The following is a 6,441-nucleotide window of genomic DNA, read 5'->3' as shown; positions in this document are numbered from 1 at the left end:
TTTATCAAACAAATTTAAAATACAACGTGTGATGTGTGAGCATCTTTCCTATCTTTTCCTAGTGAATTTGCATCTAATTTGTTGAGTTTAATAAAGAATTAATTATCTTTTAGCCAATATGGATGCTACTTTGAGTCTTTTGCAATTTTGTTTATTTTAGGTAGCATTCGACTGGATTTGATGGAGTTTCTGCAGCACAAGAACAAAAGGAGATGGCAGCGAGGAGCGACGCGTACGCATGACTGAGGCGTGCGCATAATTTGGAGCTTTCCATGGCGATGCGTACGCGTGACTGACGCGTGCACGTGATTTGAAGATTTGCTCAGCGACGCGTACGCGTGACCGACGCATACGTGTTACCGACGCCTTTGCATGACTTACGAAAAAGACCATCGACGCGTACGCGCAGTCCAGAAATTGCCCCCAACATTTTTCTGCATTTTCTGCACGTGGCGCATGTCACGCGTACGCGTGACTGACGCGTACGCGTGACATGCGCCACGTGCAGAAAACGCAGAAAAATGTTGGGGGCAATTTTTGGACTGCTTTTGACCCAGTTTTCAGCCCAAAAAATACAGATTAGAGGCTGCAGAGTAAAGGAATCAAGTGGTCCCCATCCATCAATTAAAGACTTGCTGATTGCTATAATTAATTCTGATTTAAATTCAAGTTTGAATTTGAAAATAGGAAAAGATAGTATCTTAATTTTAGATAATTAGATTTTAAATTAATTAGGATTAGTTATAAAAAGAGATTCCATTAGTTAACTCAAGAGGGAGAGGCCATCAGATTGGAACTCTCTACATTTGAGGAGAATCCTATTTTTCTCTGAGTCATGAGCAACTAATTCTCCATTGTTAAGGTTATGAGCTCTGTCTATTTGTATGGATTGATTTTATTACTTTTTATATTTTAATTCATGTGTGAATTTATAATTTAAGAATTATTTTCGCTCTTTATCTCATGAATTTAGGTGGAACGGAAGTATGACCATGTTTCTATTTGAGTTCTTGTAAAACTTGAAAAAGCTCTTGATAAACCACTATTTCATGGTTTATCTTGTGCTCAATTGAGTGGTTTTTATCAACTCTTCACCCACTTATTCATACTATTTGCATGTTTTACGTTTTCCTTCCTAATTTTGTGCTATGATTGAAAACATGCTTCTTTGACCTTTAAATTACTAACTTCAATCCTCTCTTATTACCATTAGATGCCTTGATATGTGTGTTAAGTGTTTTCAGAGATTACAGGGCAGGAATGACTTAGAGGATGGAAAGGAAGCATGCAAAAGTGGAAGGAATACAAGAAGTTGAAGGAACTGCAAAGCTGTCAGCCTGACCCTCTCGCACTAAAACAATCATAACATGAGCTACAAAGGTTCAAATGATGCAATTCTAGTTGCGTTGGAAAGCTAACATCCGAGGCTTCGCAATGATATATAATTTGTCATAGCTGCCCCGCGTCGCATCTGCGAATCTCAACCCACGCAAACGCGTGGATGACGCTTCCGCGTCACTTTCCCGCGACCTGTACGTACCAGATTTCGAAATTAGCGATTTCTGGGTTGTTTCTGACCCAGTTTTTGGCTCAGAAAGCACAAATTAGAGGTTATAAAGTGGGGGAATGCATCCATTCAAGGAGAGCTCGCTAATTAGTTACTTTTCATGATTTAGATGTAGTTTTGAGAGAGAGGTTCTCTCCTCTCACTTAGGTTTTAGGATTAGGATTCCTCTTAAAGGATTTAGGATTTCAACTCTTCATCAGGTTTAATATTTCTTTTACTTTATATTTCTCTTCTACTTTGAGATACTTTAATGCTTTTATTTATGTTTGATTTATGTTGCCCAATTGGCTTATGAATATTTTCCATGTTAGATTTGACTGCTTTGAATGAATGTTATTTGAGGTATTCCAGATATTTATGATTTTAATTTAGCTTTTTATATTATTGACTTTAATTGATTAATTGGAAGCTCTTGAGTTATCAACTATTCATGATTGATTGTTATGTCGGCTAATTAACTGGAATTCCACTAACTCTAGTCTTTCCTTAGGAGTTGGCTAGGACTTGAGAAATCTAACCAATTAGTTCACTTGACTTTCCCTTGCTTACGCAAAGGTTAACTAAGTGGGATTAACTTCCATGCTCATATGAGTAACTGGGATAGGACTTCCGAATTTTCATATCTTGCCAAGAGTTTATTTTATAGTTAATTATTTATTTTATTTGTCATTTAATTTACTTGTTCCTCACTTTCAAAACCCCAATTTACAAAACCCATAACCAATAATAAGAACATACCTCCCTGTAATTCATTGAGAAGACGACCCGAGGTTTGAATACTCAGTTATCAATTTTAAAAGGGTTTGTTACTTGTGACAACCAAAACGTTTGTAAGAAAGGTTGATTGCTTGGTTTAGTAACTATACTTACAACGAGAGTTTACTATAACTTCTAAACCGTCAATCTTCAGTTCTTCAAAATGGCGCCATTGCCGGGGAATTGCAAACGTGTGCCTTATTATTGGTTATTGTAAATATTTTTCAAAAAAATATTTTTTCTTTTACTTGTTTATTTGTTCCTTCTCTTCCCTCTTATTTCTGATAGCTACTATGAATTCTCACCCCTCTCGCTTTGAGTTTGGTTCTAATTTTGTTGCAAGGAATAGAAGCTATAACAGGACTATGCATCAAGGTCTAAGCAATCAAAGATGGATGGAGCCACAAGGATTTGATCACCCCTTTAGGCAACAACACCCTCCTAGATATCATGGACAAAGACCATTCTACAATGCATACCCAACTGATAGATTCGGTGGACCGCTTGTAGCTACCAACAAGCCCTACCCTATGCTCAGAGATCCTCCTCTTGACATAACTTCGAACCACCACACTCACAAGCTTCTTTTCACCATTCACTACCACATGACCCTTATCCACCCCAATGCCAATCCAACTATTCCCAAGAACCACCACACACCTATGCACCATGTCCATATCCATCAAGCCAAGAATCACAGGTTCACCTCGAAGAATCAGTAAAACAATTTAATGCAACCCTTCATCAACTGGAGCAAGCAATAAATCAATTGTCTTTCAGACGTTCAGGCACTCAACAGACTCCCATGGCTTCATGTGGAGAATCTAATGAAGAACGCAGCACGAAGAAGACACTAGAGACTCCAGTAGACAGCAAAGAGCATAATTTTGTACTGGAACAAGTAGAGGACGATGTCATTGTAAAAGAAGAAGAGTTGGTTGAAGATTTAGGAGATGCTGAACCTTTGTAGGAATACAGAGTTGTAGAGAATTCCGTCGAAGATGTTGCAATTAATGCTAAGGAGGATAGTGCACAACCCCCCAAGGCAGGTATCTTATGAGGAACTGGACGGAGTGATCCAAGACTCAAGTTTTCTTGATGATGATAGTCACCACTCAAGTCCTCTTAGTAATGAACTTGCATCCGCAAGTGAATTCTTTGAGACAGAAGAATCTTCCCCAAGTGAATATGAAGATGATGTAGAGGTCGACTTTTCTCAACCTCCTAATTATGACTCAAGTGATGAGGAAAATATGGAAGACTTTGACCAGGACATGGTTGAAACGGAAGAAATTTTCCAAGAAGTGGAGGAATTCACAGAAGACCACAAGGGAGTAGAGCTTACAGAGCCACTAGAAACACCTATCCCAAGGCCACTACCACCCAATACAAACCTCAAGTGGGTAAAATCCTTAGCTTTTATCTTTACTTTTCCACTTGAATATGGTTTACTTGAAACAAATGGCCAGCTTAGAGCTCTTTGCAGCTTTAAGAGCAAAAGGGAAATGACTCGCACTCAGCGCTGGTATGCAAGACTCAATGAGGCTTCGCACTTCAATTTAAGGTGCAAGGATTGGTGCCAAGCTCAATTGAAAGGATCTCGGAAGCTGTTTGGTCACTGCAGTGAGAATTCAAACTACTCACCACCCGGCTGGAAAAATGTAGATCAAGACAAAGACGGGTGTAAAAGAAAAGTTTGGGATCCTGGAGTCTGTTCTGACATTCAACACCCCGGGAGTCTTGAAGCCTGTTTGAACTCACCTAAGGGCTTTATATGCCTCGTTTGGAACCCCGGAGGCTGTTGGAATTCCAAACATTGGTGGAGATTTTTGGACGAATTCAAGCACAAGCCACCATAGCAGGAAGCTCATCGAATGTCCAACTTAAGGACTTTAACTAAAAGTGCTAGGTGGGAGACAACCCACCATGGTATGATCGTTCCTTCTCCATTTTGCTTTGTTTTTGAATTTTGTTTGAACCTGGTATTTCTGCATAACATTCATTGCATTTTGCATCCTGAATATTGCATATAAAAAATAAAAAAAATTAAAAAATTAAAAAATAAAAAAATAATAAAAAATTATTTTGCACGCGACGCGACAGCGTCGCCGACGCGTCCGCGTCATAGGTGCGTTAGGAAGAAAATAAGATTGAACAGAGAGTCACGCGAGAGTTTCACTGGAGGCGTGCCTTTGGCACAACTTGATCCACGTGACCGCGTTGCTGACGCGTTCGCGTCATGTGGGAAAAATGCCTCCCATGCGTCCGTGTCACCCACGCGAATGCGTGCCCTGAAATCGACGTAAAAATGGTGTATGGCCGAAAGCTGAGTTAGAATTGGGCTGGACTCGTGCTAGAAGCACAAGCCCTACCACGCGAACGCGTGCCCTACGCGTCCGTGTCATTTTTCAAAATAGGCCATTCACGCGATCGCGTCAACCACGCGACCACATCACCCAGATTTTTGGCAAAATGCATTTAAACAGAGAGTTGTGCGAACGCGAGGCTGCACTCTCACCACTAGCACAAATCGAGTCACGCGTTCGCATGCCACACGCATTCGTGTCACCTCCTCGAAGCGCTATCCACGCGACCGCGTGCCCCGCGCGTTCGCGTCCCCTGCGCCGCACAGCCTATCCATCCCAGCGCCAACTATCCCTTTTTTTTAATTCTTTCTTTTTCCTTCTTTTCTTTCTTCTATTATCTCTATTCTTCACCTTATTCATTCTTTTTCTTCTTCTCTCTTTACTCTCTTCTTTCTTCTTCTCCCTTTCTTTTCTATATTTGCTATTTTACATTGGTGTTACAATCTTTTTACTCATCTGTTGCATATCTCCTGCATTATTTTAGGTGCTTCTTAACTTGTTTGCTATTTAGTTGACATGCCATGTGCTTCTATTATTTTCTCACTTGCATGTTGTAGCTACCATGTAATTGAGACCCTCATTATTTGGCATTAACCCACCCAGACTTTATTTATATTCTTATTTTTATTTATGGGTTACTTTTTCTTCTTTTCCCTCTTCTTTCAGGATGGCCACCACAAAGGGAGAGGAAAAGCTTCTTACTGGGGAGACAAACAAGTTCATCTACTCAATCTTTGGAGAAAAGCATCAGTTGACGCTATCCGTCCACCTGCACATCTTAGCATGCACCGAGGACGGTGCAATCTTTAAGTGTGGGGAGGTCGATACCAATCTCCATGGGTTAGTTATTTTCTGACTCAACACTAATGTTTAAACTTTTCTGTAGTTAGTTCTTGCATTTGCATGTTTGATTGCATTATAGTTAGATTTTGTGCATATTTTACCACCACTTGGTTGAAGTAATAAATTTCTTTTCAAGACTTTATTTTATAATATTTCACTAATTTAAATCAAAATTTAAATATTAAATTTGTTTGGAAGTTGTATTTAGAACATAGTTAAAAGCTAGAACACACAACCTGTGAGATTTGAGCTTATTTATATGGTTACATTGTTTAACCATAAATATTTTATTCTTGTGTGTTTTCTTCTCTATAACTGCAATCTTTACTTTGTTTCATTCTATATGTCCATTATTTAGTGTATTTACATGCTTGCATATGATTGAGGCTATTATTTGTTTTAGCTCACTTATCCCAAATAAGCCTACCCTTTACATCACCCTTGTTAGCCACCTTGAGCTTTTAATCCCCTTCTGTTCTATAACCACATCACTAGCCTTAAGCAGAAAAACAAAAGTAAAAATCCTAAATTGAATCTTTGGTTAGCTTAAGATAGAGATTGTGTATCAACTAAGTGTGGGAAAACTGTGGGAACATGGGTTAATAAAGGGAATGTATCATGTTGCTAATTTTGAAGATTGAGGAATTTGGGAACCTACTCATGTAAAACAGAAAATCAAAAATTCCATATGCATTGATATGATATTTCAGTTTTTACTTTTCAAAAAAAAGAAAAAAGAAAAAAAAGAGAAATATATATATATATATATTCAATAAATAAATAAATAAATAAGGGGACAAAATTACCCCAATGTTAAGTCTAATGAAAAATCAATGCATATGTGATACAAGTTAAGAGAAAAGTTGATACATGAGTATGTGAAATATGCAAAAGTGGGAAAATTATGGG

This window comes from Arachis duranensis, chromosome 10 (genome assembly GCF_000817695.3).
Source record: "Arachis duranensis cultivar V14167 chromosome 10, aradu.V14167.gnm2.J7QH, whole genome shotgun sequence".
Lineage (NCBI taxonomy): Eukaryota > Viridiplantae > Streptophyta > Magnoliopsida > Fabales > Fabaceae > Arachis > Arachis duranensis.
Note: the sequence above shows the minus strand (reverse complement) of the source record.